The sequence below is a fragment of the Cyrtonyx montezumae genome, unplaced genomic scaffold (genome assembly GCF_038088225.1).
Source record: "Cyrtonyx montezumae isolate F1298 unplaced genomic scaffold, pur_monq_1.0 scaffold_41, whole genome shotgun sequence".
In the NCBI taxonomy this organism is placed as follows: Eukaryota; Metazoa; Chordata; class Aves; order Galliformes; family Odontophoridae; genus Cyrtonyx; species Cyrtonyx montezumae.
Window position 1 is genome coordinate 1249401 of NW_027072047.1, and position 15002 is coordinate 1264402.

Below are 15002 nucleotides of genomic sequence, written 5' to 3' on the forward strand. Positions count from 1 at the left end.
TATTAAATTCATGAAATTTGATATACTGCATTTTCAAGCTAACTTTCCATTGAACTGTCCATGAAGATGGAATTTAGCTGGCTTGCTTATACAGCTAGTGTGCACAAACATACACATAACTATCTGCACATGAGCCGCAGGAGTTGTGGCAATATTTTACAGGGGTCTTTTCTCTCCACTTCTGCAGCTGAATGTTCCTCTCCAAACAGCAAAACTTGAACCCAACCTTGGGAGGTGGTTCCCATCAAGCTTGCTCTGACTTTTGCACTTGAACTCACACAAGCTCACCCAACAACCTTCACACAATTAAAGAAATGAAGAGGTCCCAGTGTTTAGGTGAAGGGAAGTTGACCTCCGACACAGCTGCCTTCTTACAAGTGAAAACAAAATCCCTCGCTAGGAAACTACACAAATGAAAGCAGGCTGATATTCTTACTTCATTTCCTATTGGATTTCACATAATAAAGCCATCATATGTTTAAGCTTCGGTTTCTTTTCTCCTTTTTTAAATAAAAAAGTGAGAGTGGTCCCCTGAGGTGAATGGTCTTGCTGTTAAAATTGTCCTTGAGACACAGGCAATTGCAGCCTCTTGCAAGCCTGTCAAGGTGTGAGATGAATGTATTTTAGTAAAACCAATCTGGCTGTGCCAGATTGTCTAGGCACCCACTTGGCTGAAAATTGTAACAGGTTCAATAAAATGTGTGCGTACCTGAGTTCACTGCACAATTGCATTAAGTTTTCTCTGCCTCTGTATAAGGCAGTTGGGGCTCTCCCATTGAATACACTGCTCTTCCAATTGTGCCTTTTATTCAAGGATCTTTAGATACTTAAACAATGAAATTCATAAACATTCAGACCACAAGGAACATTTCACCATTCAGCTGTAAAATAAACCTGTAGCTGTTATACTGAGTGTAGTAGTGTTGACTTCCAGGTTTGAGATGAAGACTTTCAAGAGAAGTGGAATCCACTATGTTTCCTGGTAGTTTGCTTGAAAAGCTAACCAGTCTTTCTGTTAAAAAAAAAAAAAAAAAACCATCAGCAGCAATATATAAGTCATGGGTTTTAAGGTAGCACTGGTAATGATTATGTAGGTTGTCCACAGAAGACTTACTTCCAATCTTCTTAAGCAAAAAAACTGATGATGTGCCACCTTTTCTCATCCTGGTCTCTATCAATTCTGTTCCATCCCATCTTGGTAGCAATTAGGATTTTGTGTAGAAATGCATTGTATTGATTACACACACATATATCATATTTTTGGTACAGTCTTACCCCTAACTATTGTTAAGTTTTGCATCAGTATGAATTTGTAGCTTATTAAATAGGTCACACCTTGAATGAAAGGTACTATTAAAATTACTACAGCAATTCAGAGCTGAAAGTTGCTTTGCAAAACTAACATCCAGAAGTTTGTTCATTTACTTAAAAATCACAGATCCCTTTGGACTGGAAATAAAGGCTTAAATTTCAGGACAGTGCAGTTTTGTCACATTTTCTGGTCTCAGATATGCCAAAACAGAGACAATAGGCTGTTTGCTGTTTCCCATTCAAAATAAGAAAGGCAATAGAATGCCACAAGTCCCTTAGGTACTCACTTCTTTGTAAATAAAGTTCTAAACTTGAGCTTGTTGCAACATGGATGTTTGTGTAAGGGTTAGATCTAAATTCTCTTAGGTTTGATCAGGTGAATTACATTCTGGAACTGCCTGCTTATCTCTAGTGACCAAAAAGGAAGGCTAGTGCATCTCACTCAGACCTCTGTGTCTTTTTAGATGTTTATTCTGGGTAAAAATCCCATTGGCATCTTTACAAAATACATTCAGATGAAGAAAATTGTCGAAATCTTATTGTAGCCCTGATTCTCTAAGAACATAAGCACACAAGCAGTTAGCAGAGATAAGATATGATTTTTTTGGACTGGAGGATGGCATATTCCCGCACTATGTGCCTCTAGTGTCAGGAAGTAATCTTAGCTATTTTGCATACTTTTAAATTCTATTGATATTATGATTCATAATACAATACTCCGTGGTCTTCCAATTTCCTTTAAAACACTGAATCATCCATTTGCAGATGCTAAAGGAACATTAATTAATGAGGTTTATGTTAACAGACATCTTGAGAGGATTAACGTGCAAAAATAAGATAACTGAGTGCATGTCATTTAGGCTTAAAGTGCAACTCCTGCTGTGTTGTGTGAAAATTTTATGCAGAAAAGTACCTGTTTTCTCCACAGTGCAACAAGCTAATGGGGGACATATCAAGCTTTAATAATTCAATACACAAAGCTTAATACATCCCCCAAAGCTACGGGAGTCATGTATTTACTGTTCCCTGCATTTTAGCAAGGAAGGCTGTTCAAAGGGAAGAAGCAAAAAACAGTCTGGGAATATTGTACTGGAGATACAGTAAGCAAGCTGAGAGAAAAGAAAATCTGGGCAGCTCTTGGCTTCATCCTAGCCTCCTCACTCCTACCCCAGCCCTTGATGGGTACAGCCACCAGCGCACGATGACTGGGACACAGCAGTTGACACATCCTTTGAGGGGCTCCCTTTGATCCCTGCTCTTCTATGCCCTGTTCTTCCAAAGCATCCTGAAACTTGGATTGATGTCTTTTTGTCAAACTAGGATCCTATTTACCTCTGCATCTTGTGATCTCTTTGCCCTTCTTCCCACCTTTGAAGTGGTTGGAAAGATACGTCCTTTTTTAGTCTCATTCTCTCTGTCGGGTTGCCAAATCATCCAGACCAGCAGATGACCATGTTTCTCATTAGTTCCTCACCTCAGAGCCATCTATTCTTGAAAAGAGGCTACTCTTTACTTGACTAGACTTTTCAAACAAGTAAAAAATTGTGTAGATTTAACAGGTCTTTGTAGTTTTCCCGATGCTTTTTTAAAAACTTCAGACCACCACAAAAGCAAAAAATACAGAAGCAAAGCACTACTGCATTCAAAACAGAGCTCAGAGTTGATAATAGCATAGGTTAATAACTTCAAAATAAAATTCCCGAACCAATTTTCTCACTTGAAGCCCTAATGTATTTAACTTGGACCACTGGGCTGTCTACAGATTACTTTTCTTTTTAGACTCCTATCTAGCTGTAAATTGCCACATATAGGTTTCAAACTCACTGTATTTGAACTGTAAATTTTTTGGAGCAGAAATGATCTTTTGTGCGGCCTCTTCCAGAGCATTCAGCTCCATGATCAGTACACCACATGCACACACACTGTGCAAATCATGCTACTTGGTGAATTATTCATCATTATGATTGGGAGCAACAGCCAATGGTTCCATAAATTCTCACTACCACTGCTATTCATTACCTCAAATGGTGTTTTGGATATCAATCTTCCTTCTCCCCCTCCAACAGTAACATCTTTTAAAAAGGAGCATTGTGTTCATTTCTTAAATGTAATGAAATGTTTTGTCCACCACACAAGAAGCTATGTCTCAAAGCGTTCTCTGTTTCCTCAGGCAAAACTCCAATGAGACAGTTCAAAATGACCACACCATTACTAATGTCCTACTTAATAGGCACTGGGGGTTTCACTGTGGAGTAACAGGGATGGACACAGTTCAACAATTACTTCCTAAAAATCCAATTTAGAAAACTAGAAATACAAATCTGTTGAAATATAGCTCCCCTGTCCACTTGCAAATTCCAGCGACAAAAAAAAAAAAAAAAAAAAAAATCATTACATTTAATGAATTTTAATGTTTCTTTTGCTTGTGACTTTCTACTTTCAGATATAGGATTTGTGTTAGATGTTCTATGACAAGCTTGATTGAATTCTCTCTTTTTATTATTATTATTATTGTTCATATTGTGTTCCTTTCAGAAGCCTTTATCATCTGTCCACTAGGATAGAAACCCCAAACAATGGCTGTGCTCTTAATGAGGTTTGGATTAAAACATGAAACAAAAGACAATATTGGTATAGACAAACAGATGGGAAACCATGAGCACAATACAAGGCAATACCAGTCAGATGAATACACAAGATCTCATTATGCCAGAAGCCTGATCATTAACAAATTCTACATATAATTGCACACTGGGCTATTTTTTATGCAACTAATGTCTAAAAAGGTAATTTGGTTCATTACTACCACATCACATCATTTTCCTAGTAGGCCTGGAGAAGACAGGCAGATAAATGGGAGAAAATAGGAAGAAATTGATAACAGCAAATCTGACAAAGCTCTAGAAGAGCCTTTACATGGAAATACTGGGGGAAGGAACATGTCTGGTTCTCAGTTCCCCTGGATGAGTCTGTGTATATAGTCATAGGATAGGTTGAGTGGTGGCAACTGACTGATTTTTATGACATACTGGTGGATTAATGGTACTTCTGAATTATCAGAGTGAATTGTGTGGTTCCATCTCATTAGCTTAGGAGATACAAACTTCAGTTTTCCATGGAGTTTTCCATCACTTTACAGAGAAGATAAGCCCAAATTTCGTAGAGACTGAGCCCACCACTGAACCAAGATGACGACAGAGGAGAGGGTCAGAAAAACCGTGTTTCCCTGAAGGTATCATTGAAGGGGTACTGCAGCTCGAATGCATCTTAAATACACCAAAATCACTCCTTTCTGGTGAAGCATCTCATACATCCTGAAGGATATAGCAGGCTTTAAGAAATAAATGAAAGTGAAGGAATTAAAGCAAACCACAATCTCAGTCAACACTCACACTCATGAAACTATAAAGTCATGTAAGCCAAGGCAGCCAGGACAGCTTCACCATGGGTAGATTGTATCTGACCTATCCAGTGGCCTTCTATGATGGAGTGACAGCAACAGTGGACAAAGGAAGGGCAATTGCCTTTGGCAAGGCATTTGACATGGTCCAACATCATATCCCTATTATTTCTAAATTGGAGTGACATAGATTTGAAGGGTGATCTATTTGATAGATAAAGAATTGGTTGGATGACCGCAGCTAAAGGGTTGTGGTCAGTGATTCTAAGTCCAGATTGAGACCAGTGAATTGTGGTGTTTCCCAGAGATCTGTCTTGGGATTGGTGCCCTTCAACATCTTTATCAGTGATGTAGACAGTGTGATTGATTGCACCCTTAGCAAGTTTGTGGATAACATCGAGCAGAGTTGAGACATTAGAAAGAATAAATGCCATTCAGGAGGGACTTGGACAGGCTTGAAACTGGTCCCATGTGAACCTAATGAGATTCAACAAGGCCAAGTACAAGATGTTGCACTTGGGTTACAGCAATCCCAGGTAACTATACAGCCTTGCAGAGAAAGACTGAGAAACTTGATCTAGTGTCTGATTTAATGGTTGGCAGCACTGCAAATAAGGGGATTTGGGACTGGACCAGCTCTTCAGAAGCTTCCAACTCAAGCCATTCTATGATTCTATGAATCATTCTGTGATTAATCATGGGTACAATAGCTATCATTTCACAGCGTTATCATAAATACTAGGTCTTCATTATGTTTTTATCTACAGCCAGTGAATATTTTCATAATAGGAGCATTAATAAATACCCGTAGCTGTTTGATCAGGCATAAAATTTCCATAATGATGACATATGTGATAGTATTAGGACACTTGAGCTAAATAAGTGTTTCCATTTTCACAGTGGTCTTTTGATTGCTGAGTGTTTCCATTTTTTTCCTCTTATTATTGCTGGTTTGTGCATTCAGATCTTTTTTGTTCCATGATAGCCTTTTCCAACCGTAGGTCTCATCGCATCTTTAGTAACACAGATCAGTCAAGTTCCACAGCGGACAACCATTGAGTGAAATTTGCACAGCCCCTGAGAATGCCATATTCACAACGAGGACAAAGGCCCTCATCACTCCAAGCATTGGAGTCCAAAGACTTCTAATTGACCTCAGTATTTAGCATGTGAGGATTTGTCTTCTGAGGCTGTTGATCTGTTGCCTTTCACAAGCACTAATTTTACTAATGCAATTTTCAATGCAGTTCTTAGATAATTTCAAATTTGCATAGTCAAATGGATGTGCTGTATGGCATGGTCCATAACAACGAAAGGTCATCTACCAGTCATCTTCAGTTTAAGCTTAGTGACTTCAGAAAAGTCCCTTTCACAGCCATGATAATTTACAGACAGATGTATTTTGATCTGTTTCTTTCAACAACAAAATTCCCTGGTTTTCAGCCATTGATTTTATAAAAGAGATAATAAAAGTGTAATCAGTATGGAGATGCAGAAGTGGAAATGACAATGAGAAAGTAATAAACATTAAAATGAATATATAAACAAGTCTATAAACAAAACCCTCGAGACATTTGCCATGTGTAGTAGTGTAACTTTTATACCTCTTACTTCATAACGCATAACTTTCAAAGAAAATTAATTTAATCCTTCGCTAACCTTACCCAACCCCAATCAAGCAATAGGTAGTAGGAAAAACAATTATGTGCACACACAGTAAACTTTCATTTAGTTCAAATGGTGATTCAAGTATTTTGATTGCATAATAAAGATGTGAAATCTATTTTACCAATAGCATCACTGATATTCCAATAATTTTATTCTTTACATGAAACTGCTTGGATGCTTTAACCCCACTTAAACTTCTAAATTAAGGTTTTATGGGACACTTATCTATGTTTGCCAATGTGCATTTCATCAGCTACTTTTTCTGTGTTTACAAAATACTGCAAATACAGAAGCATCCTTGCAATAGATTGAAATCTACCTGGGGGTGTATGGCTTGATTTTCCCTGTTGCGAAGGCCCCTATCTTTCTGCTGACTTCAACAAATACATCACGAAATCACACTGATGGTTAAGATGATCAACTACAAATATTCCCATAATCACAGGCAAATAGGCCAACACTATAAGGTCCAAGTTTAATCTTCCCCTCCTGTAAAACAGAACACAGAGCATCTCACCATGCCTTTCCAAGGCTAGGACGGGACTGTTTTTAGAGCCAGCTGAGACATATGCATGGGAAGAAGAGGCATGATCAGAAAGTCCAGAGATAAGATATCCAGAACTGGGAAAAAAATCACTGTGTTAATAAATCCCTGAAGGTTTTTCTTCCCTTTAGCTTCTGTGACACAGCTGAGATGTCTGCAGTCATATAAAGGCTGCAATTCTGTAAGTGAATTTATTAATTGTCAAAGGCAAGGTGTACAAACCCACCATTATTATGATTCATATCAATTAGTTTTTAAAACTGATGAAAAGTCAAAAGCTCCAGCTCAGTGTGTGGCCTGTTCCAGTAGCTGAGTGACAGAGGATGTCAGAGCAATGTCCACTGATTTCAGTGGAGTTTGAACAAGGACCCAGCATTATTGAGCCACAAGCAAATTCAGGAGCTTTGGACAGATCCTAAGCTTTACCCAACTCTGGGGTTCTTGAGCACTCAAGTTTCTTAAGGCGTCATGAATTAAATGCAGGCATGGTAACACAAGTGTTGACAACACCACTTTTTTCTCCATCTCAGCTAACAAACAAGCAATTCTTCCATATTTTACTGGAAAACAACAGAGGAGAAGTATTTTCCAATCCGACCTCATCCCAGGACAGTGGTGGCCAGAAGCAGCTAAGCCAGCTGCAGCTGTTGCCAGTGCCCTGGGACAGGAGAGATGGGAGAGGCAGCTGCTGAGTTGGATGAACATCTGGGCAGCTGCTTGCAGTCCAGAAGATGAACATTTCTAGTTCCTGCCTGCCCTCTTCCTTGTGCAGGTCAGTTCTTCAGAGGTCAAACATCTCTTGTCCCAAGTTTCAAGCAGGGTACCTGTCTCAGGGCAGTACAGTCGGCACTATATTCACAAGTCCCCTCCAACCATCCCTTGTGTCTGGCTGCAAATGACTGCTGTACTTTAAAACTAATTCCCTTTTCCAGATTCTCAGCTTCTTAAGTATTTATAACTTAAAACACTTATCTCTCCCATTACCTCAACCAACTTGTTGATATGTCAGATGAGGAACATGTTGGCAAATAGGTTGAAAATGTTTCTTCTCCTTACCATAGCATGTCCAAAACATACAAATGACACCATCCTGAACTCACATAAACTCCCAACTGTGTTTATTTCAGAGCTGTAAAGCTGACTTGACTTTTCAAATTGATACAAGAAAACAGAAACAAATCACTCTGCAGCCTCCAAGTTGGCTTCTGCTGCCCAAACATCTTTTTTTTTGTGCCTCAGGTCTCAATAATTCTATGCCAAATGTCTGAGCACAAGCCATGCAGATGAGTTAGCTCTCACACATGTCTTTTAGGTCTTTTCACACACCGATCTCTTCTCCTTTTAACTTACAAACGTCTGGTTTTCTTTAATCATTCACATACTTACTAAGAATCTTGCCTGCGTCCATTTAAACCAAGTCTTCTTGAACAGTATTAAGTCATGCCACCTAAAAAACTATCTTACTACTTTTACCTCTAGTGTAATCTGTAATGAGAACTGTGTGAATAATTGATTTTCTGTTTTAATGCTTGAACTGGAAAAAAAACTAGGAGAATAAAATAGCATTAGATGAGTCTGAAATTATTTTTCTCAAAGGGATGAAAACAAGCACAAAAACACAATAAATGTTTTATTGCAGCATATTTCTCCTTTGAAAAATTATCACTGAATTTAGCTAAACTAGGCTTTAAAAAAGCAACCAAACTATAACTGTTTGATTTCCCCTCCCTGCATTTGATCTTTTTTGCTTTCTTCTGACAAAGTATTCTGCTAAATACAGCGGTTAATGCTAGAAATTGAGTGATCTGATACTGCTTTTTTACCAATACAGTGCATCTTTCTCTCTTCTTTATCACAGGAAAGAGACAGAGAAGGAAATCAAACCTTTTCCTCTCTTCTTATAGCACAAAACAAGGTGATAACATTTGTTCTTTCATGAACATTGTAGACAAGATTCTCTAAATTCTTCACTAAAATCTCTCTGGTAGCTTGTGGGGTAGGATTTGCTTTTCAACTCTATTGGCAAAAATGAATAAGCAGGTTATATGACTTTGCCAGGGACACAGCACTGGATGAAACTCATACTGCCCAGCCTAGAAAGTAGTATGTACTCAAGGTGGAATATGTAGATCAGTCATGAGGTTTTTGCTTACACTGTAGATGTGAAAAACATAATCTATGCCTCACAGATGACATATCTGATGTCAAGTTCAACATTATTTATAGTGTGTTTTTTTCATTGATGGTGTCAGCCATAGCACTTCAGCTCTTCCTGGAAACACAGGAAGTCCCAGAGAAGCTTTTTGGAAAGGTATTTTGGTGCATAACAAGGACCCTCGGTACATCTTGACCCCAGATCTAACCCTGACTTTGGCTCCAGATGAAGCATTCAGACTAAGGGATTCAAACCAAGTGGAAGCAGCTCTCTTTCCTCTTTGCAGCTGGCAAACTACAGCCAAACCTTTGGCTTTCTAATTCAACTTTTCATGACCTTCCAAACTAATCCCAACCTTTGCACTGGCCTCAGTACAACTGGCAAATTTATATTATAAGCCTCATTATGCATCCTTTAGTCTCACAAACCTTATATTACCTAAGCACTGGCTGTCAACAAAGCACTCAAGGCCACACAAGCCTAACAATATGGCAATTATATAAACTGACACTAGTTAGATATTTCCTCCAGACAACTGGAAGCCTTCATTGAAACAGAATGTGCATATTGAGCAGTACGATAGAACCTAGCACTAAATCTAACCTTGACTATAGAAAAGGCATTTTCTTCCATGTGAAAATCCACTGTGAATAAGACAAGCTGATGCAAACTTTATATTTTCCTTCACAGTCATGCCAAAGTTCAGCTATAAGCTTGGATCTGCAATGTTTCTTTCAAGTCCTGTAAAAGTAACTTGAACAATAAGATACAGAAGGAAAAAGACCTTAAACACCACAGAAAAATTGAGCTTAATATCACATAGAGCTTGATATAAAATAAATTGATACCAATATTCTCCATCTCAGAAGGAGCAAATTTGAAAATGACTGTAGCTACATAATCACCAGTTTCATAAAGGTTTCTTTATCTTTTCTTCATCCCTAATCTAAGACAAGCTTCTTCTGGGAATACATATGGAGAAAAAAAATTAGAATAATGCAACCAAATCAACTGAGATAACAAAATTCAACTCTACTACCCATTCTGTGGCACAGTTTTTCACAACCGTAACTGCATTTTGTCGTCTTACTTGAGCAAATAAATTTGGATCCTTAACTCACAAGATCTGCCTCTGTGTTCTTCCAGAGCTCCTCTATGTCACCAACCAACCCTGAACCAATGCACACTGCCCAGCCCAAGGATGAGCCTCAAACTAGTGTACCAAGCCACAGTGACAGAACCTGGTGTTGTTCACACTCATGGGCAACACATCTCACACAGACACCAATACTGCATTTCCATCTATTTCCAGTTGAATAACTGAGTATGAACCCAGTCACAGCTCTATCTCTTCTTCCCTATTCACACTCCCTAACTTCAATCAGATCTCTTAACTCCCACTCTCTTCTGGATGAGTCACATATCATTTTAATCCTAATCCTGTCTCTTCTCCAGCTTTGCTTCTCTGGACATCCTACCTAAACATATATCCAGCCCTTGACAGGGCTCTTTGCAGTACTCATATTTGTAAACAGAAAACAAGAGGAGGTTTGGCAAAATGCTCTTGCTTCTTTCTGTCCCATTTCTTTCCTCACAAGCATCAGCATTTCAGCTAAAATATATCCCAGAACAAATCTTGGTTCAGTTCTTGCCTTGCAACATGGGCAGTAACCCCTTCCCCCCCATGGGGAATCACATGTATGGGCCTCAGCACTCACCGTGGACAAGACACAGTTAAAACACCCAAATAATAATTTTCCTGTTTTTTCTGCTTGGGAGGGGGGGGGAAGAAGACAGAGAGAGGAGAGAAGAATTCCTTTACCTTCTCCACAAATCCTCCATTTAAAAGCTTTGCAGTGCAGTGGCTGAGTTCCTGGATCACATGTTCCACCCAAGGAAGAGCTAAGATTAAACTAATTTGTGTATTTGTCATCTGACCCTCTTAGCCCTCAAATTTAATATTAAAAAAAAAAAAAAAAAAAAAAAAACAACTGTGTTTCTGAGAGATAATGCTCACCAATAATTAGAAACATTATCTAATCAGGTTTCATGTGCTTTCAGCCTTACAAGATCACAACTCCATGTGTGAATGGAGCATCCTGCTTCAGCACAAATATATTGGCAACCAAAATATGCCAAAGACATCTTATGATGATAGGAAGTATTTGATGTCTCAATTATATAAAACTGCAGTTCTCACAGCAGAGTAAAAAATAACCAAAGGGAAAAAAAAAAAAAAAAAAAACATAGCCACAAAGCAAAGAACTCCACAGAAATGTGGAAATCTCAAGAGACAGCAATTTTCTCCTGAAAATCTCTAATGCAGTTCAGCCTCCAGTGCACCATTTCCCCATTTGGAAACCACAGTTCATTTTATTTGTAACCTGATATCACCGACTCGTCGCACTTTTAAAAGATTAAAGCAAAACAGAATATTTTGAGAGAAATATATTCTCCCAATCGGGGACTTTACAAAAGGAGGGGTTTGAACAGCCCATTTTTAAACTCTTAAAGCCTTCCCAAAATACCAGTCCTTGAGACTACAAGTGGGTATGCCTCATAACAAAGATGCAGAGTGTAAATACAGTCATGCCATGAGGTGATGTAGACATGCCCTGGGACATGCACTGATCCAGCAACACAAAAACACAACTTGCTCCCATCTGCTCTCAGCACCAGAGACAGCTTTTATATATAACAACACAAACACAGAGCAGCTCCACTGAGGTTGATGGATATGACCCTTCTCTCACTTACATTAGTGTTATTCTGTTAACTACTGAGGAATAAAACCCGAGATGAAAACCAGATCCCATCCAGTAAACTCTGGACTTGAGCTGATGCAACATAAGGCAGCCCAGACCATGGAGTAGTGCCAGGGTCTGCCAGGAGTCTTGGCAGCTGCAGTGCTGTTATCTGCAACTATTGCTCTTCTGCTTCCTGAATCTTAGGGCCTAACACTAAGGGAATCCTTCTGCTGAAAAAGGCTTAAGGCCACATTCCCAGGGTTCGAGTGCCATCCATCCAGCTCCCGAGTAGCAAGAGGCCTGCGTGGGTTTGGATACAAAACCTTCTATCCCGTAACGTGCCCTACTTTTCCATTTTATTCTATTTGATAAGTTCCAGTGCCGTTAGCAACCTGGGAAATTTGGTCTGTCATCTATAATCTTTGAAGTGTAAACTTCAGACTCATGCAAAACAGAGAGCAGAACTGATGTCTGTATTTTTGGGTGAGCAAAGCTGTAGACTTCAAAGGTTCAGTATTAGACTGTGAAGCTTCTTAAAGGCTGTCACCTGAGTTCCTCAAAAGCTGGCTGAAAATGTACCCGTACATCCAGATAAATGGATTCTTTGATCTGAGTGATAAAAACAACTGTTTTCCTACATGTAAACTCCGTTTTTGTAAATGTTTATGAACTGTGGGAAATTATTTCTCTGCCAGAATTTAAAATAAAGTGATTCAATGGGTTTGCTTTACATTTACCATTCATTACACTCACAAACATTGCAGGAATCCCAGTGGAGTTTTCAGGGAAGGTTCACAGTGTTGTAGTTACCTGGGAAACACACAATAAATTGTTGCTATCTAAAAAAGAAAATCCCTGATAACTTTCTATTAAAGACCAAGAGACGTGAAGTATATGGAGAAATGTCTTTATAGCTACCTTGCTAAAATGCTGCATTTTGTTTCAAGTTTTAACCAAATTTTGGCCAAGTTTTGATATTTTTATTCATTGTGAGCAGCACCTAACACACAGACTGTGGTTTACCACATATTGTTCAAAACAGTCCAGTGTTCAGCTGGACTGGCCAGGCAATATCAGCCACCATGCAATTGTTATTGCAGTTAAAACATTTACAGGCAATTGTTGGGGAGAGAGGTCTGATCCTTTCATACTCGCCAAAAAAACAAACAAAAAAAAATAGCAGCATATTTCACAAAGTTCTGCTGCCAATCCTCATGACTCAGGCAGGTTATCTGATGGCAGCAGAAATGTTTACAGGTGTAGTGACTAGCCACCTCTGGCCAGTTTATGTACAGCTTCTTAAAGGTATATTCTACATGAGCATTTTGGACTTGCAGTGGGTCAAAGATAACCCTGGCCCCATAGGTCAGTGGTGGAGACCTAGATCCTAACTCCACTGTGCCCTTGATGTTCCAGGGAGTGGAAAGTCAGTTATCGACTTACAATATCACCAAAGTAGCCACAATGATATCAGAAAAATTCCATGCTCAAAGTCCTCTGTACCTCAGTCAACCCTGCTGCTGCAGATCAGATGGACAGCTTGAGAAGTCATCATCACTCTTAACCATTCCTAACTCTTAGGTGGAGCGATGAACTCATAGGTCAGCCTTCAGAACTGGACACAAGAGTTGCTCCAGCTTCATTGCAGCACAAAAAGGCTTTCTAAAATCACCTGGAGCAGTGGTGAAACAAATCTGTTTTCTTCCACACTGAAATGTCCCTAAAGAACCTTTCCTTCCTCACCCTCTCTTTCATTTTCATCAGTATCCCAGCCTGAAACAGTATTTAATTTTGGAACATTTAAGCGTTTTCCACCCTTGGCCTTGGACTACTAGGTGACCCTGCTTGAGCAGGGGGCTTTGACCAGCTGTCCTCCAGAAATCCCTTCCAACCTCAATCAGTCTGTGTCTTTATGATCCTTTAAAAATATTTATGTCAAAATGAGTAATTATTTCATGTCAGGTGGATGCAGAAATTAACCCTGTTGGTGAGATGGAGTAATGACTGGTTCTGAAAGTGAAGACATACATCTCAGTCAGTGAGAAGGAGAAATACAGCGGGCCACATCAAAGAGAAAGTTAGGGAAATAGGTATGCAGAAGGCAGGAATGGCTGTCAAGACCATACAGATAGACATGTTAAGGGAGAAATTATATGATGGGAAATGGGATGAGATCTTTAGCTTCTTAGACAAAAAATAAAATTGAGCTTTGAAAGACATCATACAAAAATATCTGCAAGATTTAGAGTGATGACAGAGAGTAAAAAGAAAAAAGATGGGAATGGGAAGCTGTGCTGAGCCCAGTAGCTCGGCTTTTCCTGGGCATGGACCCCTTCGTTCTCAAGGTCAGACAGGATGGAAAACATCTCAGACCATCCCTATCAGTTTTCCAGCTAAAACTCAATGGGGCTGTCCCTTCCCTTCTAAGAAAAATCTGGCCCTGCTTAAGATCACATATCTAAGGCCATGACCCCTTGGAAGAAGGCTGATCACAAGGAAATTGAGTTCTCTTTGAAGGCAGGCCATAGGTCCAACCTGCCATCCAGCTCCAGGTCCCTTTGCTGGTTCCTCTGAACACCCATCTCCTTGTGCACTGCAGTGGGGCTCCAACCTCATCATTTAGCTACTTGACATTGTGCAGATTCACACTGCAGACTTCTCCCTGCCTTTAAATCAGTGTCATCAGGATGTAAAATAATGGAACAAAAGCCTCGGTCAGATAAATTTAAAAGCTGACCTGTTTGTTTTTCTCCTCTTTATGTTTATTTTCCTTGCCTATTTCTTTAATTCATTCCTAAAACAAGCAGACCCATTTTGTTTCCATTTGCAAAGGATTTTTTAAAGAGAGTGAGGGAGAGAGAGACACAGACCCACAAAGCCAAAAAGAAACAGAGGATCCAAGTAGAGAGGTATGTGTTATTGGACAAGTGTTTAATTTATGGAACTTGGCCCGCAGAACAAGAGTTTGAATTGTACTTCAATAAGTGGAGCTCTTAGAATAAATGTGGCTTGTAAAGTTGTTTTACAGTCTGCTTTGCAGAGCAGCCAACACCTCATGGAAACCTTTGAAAAACATTCTGTTTAGAAGCGATGGTGTTTATATTTCATATTTTCTCTATTTGTTTTCCCCTCTGGTTTTATAACTGAAACCATATGCAAGAAAACAGGATTTTTGTG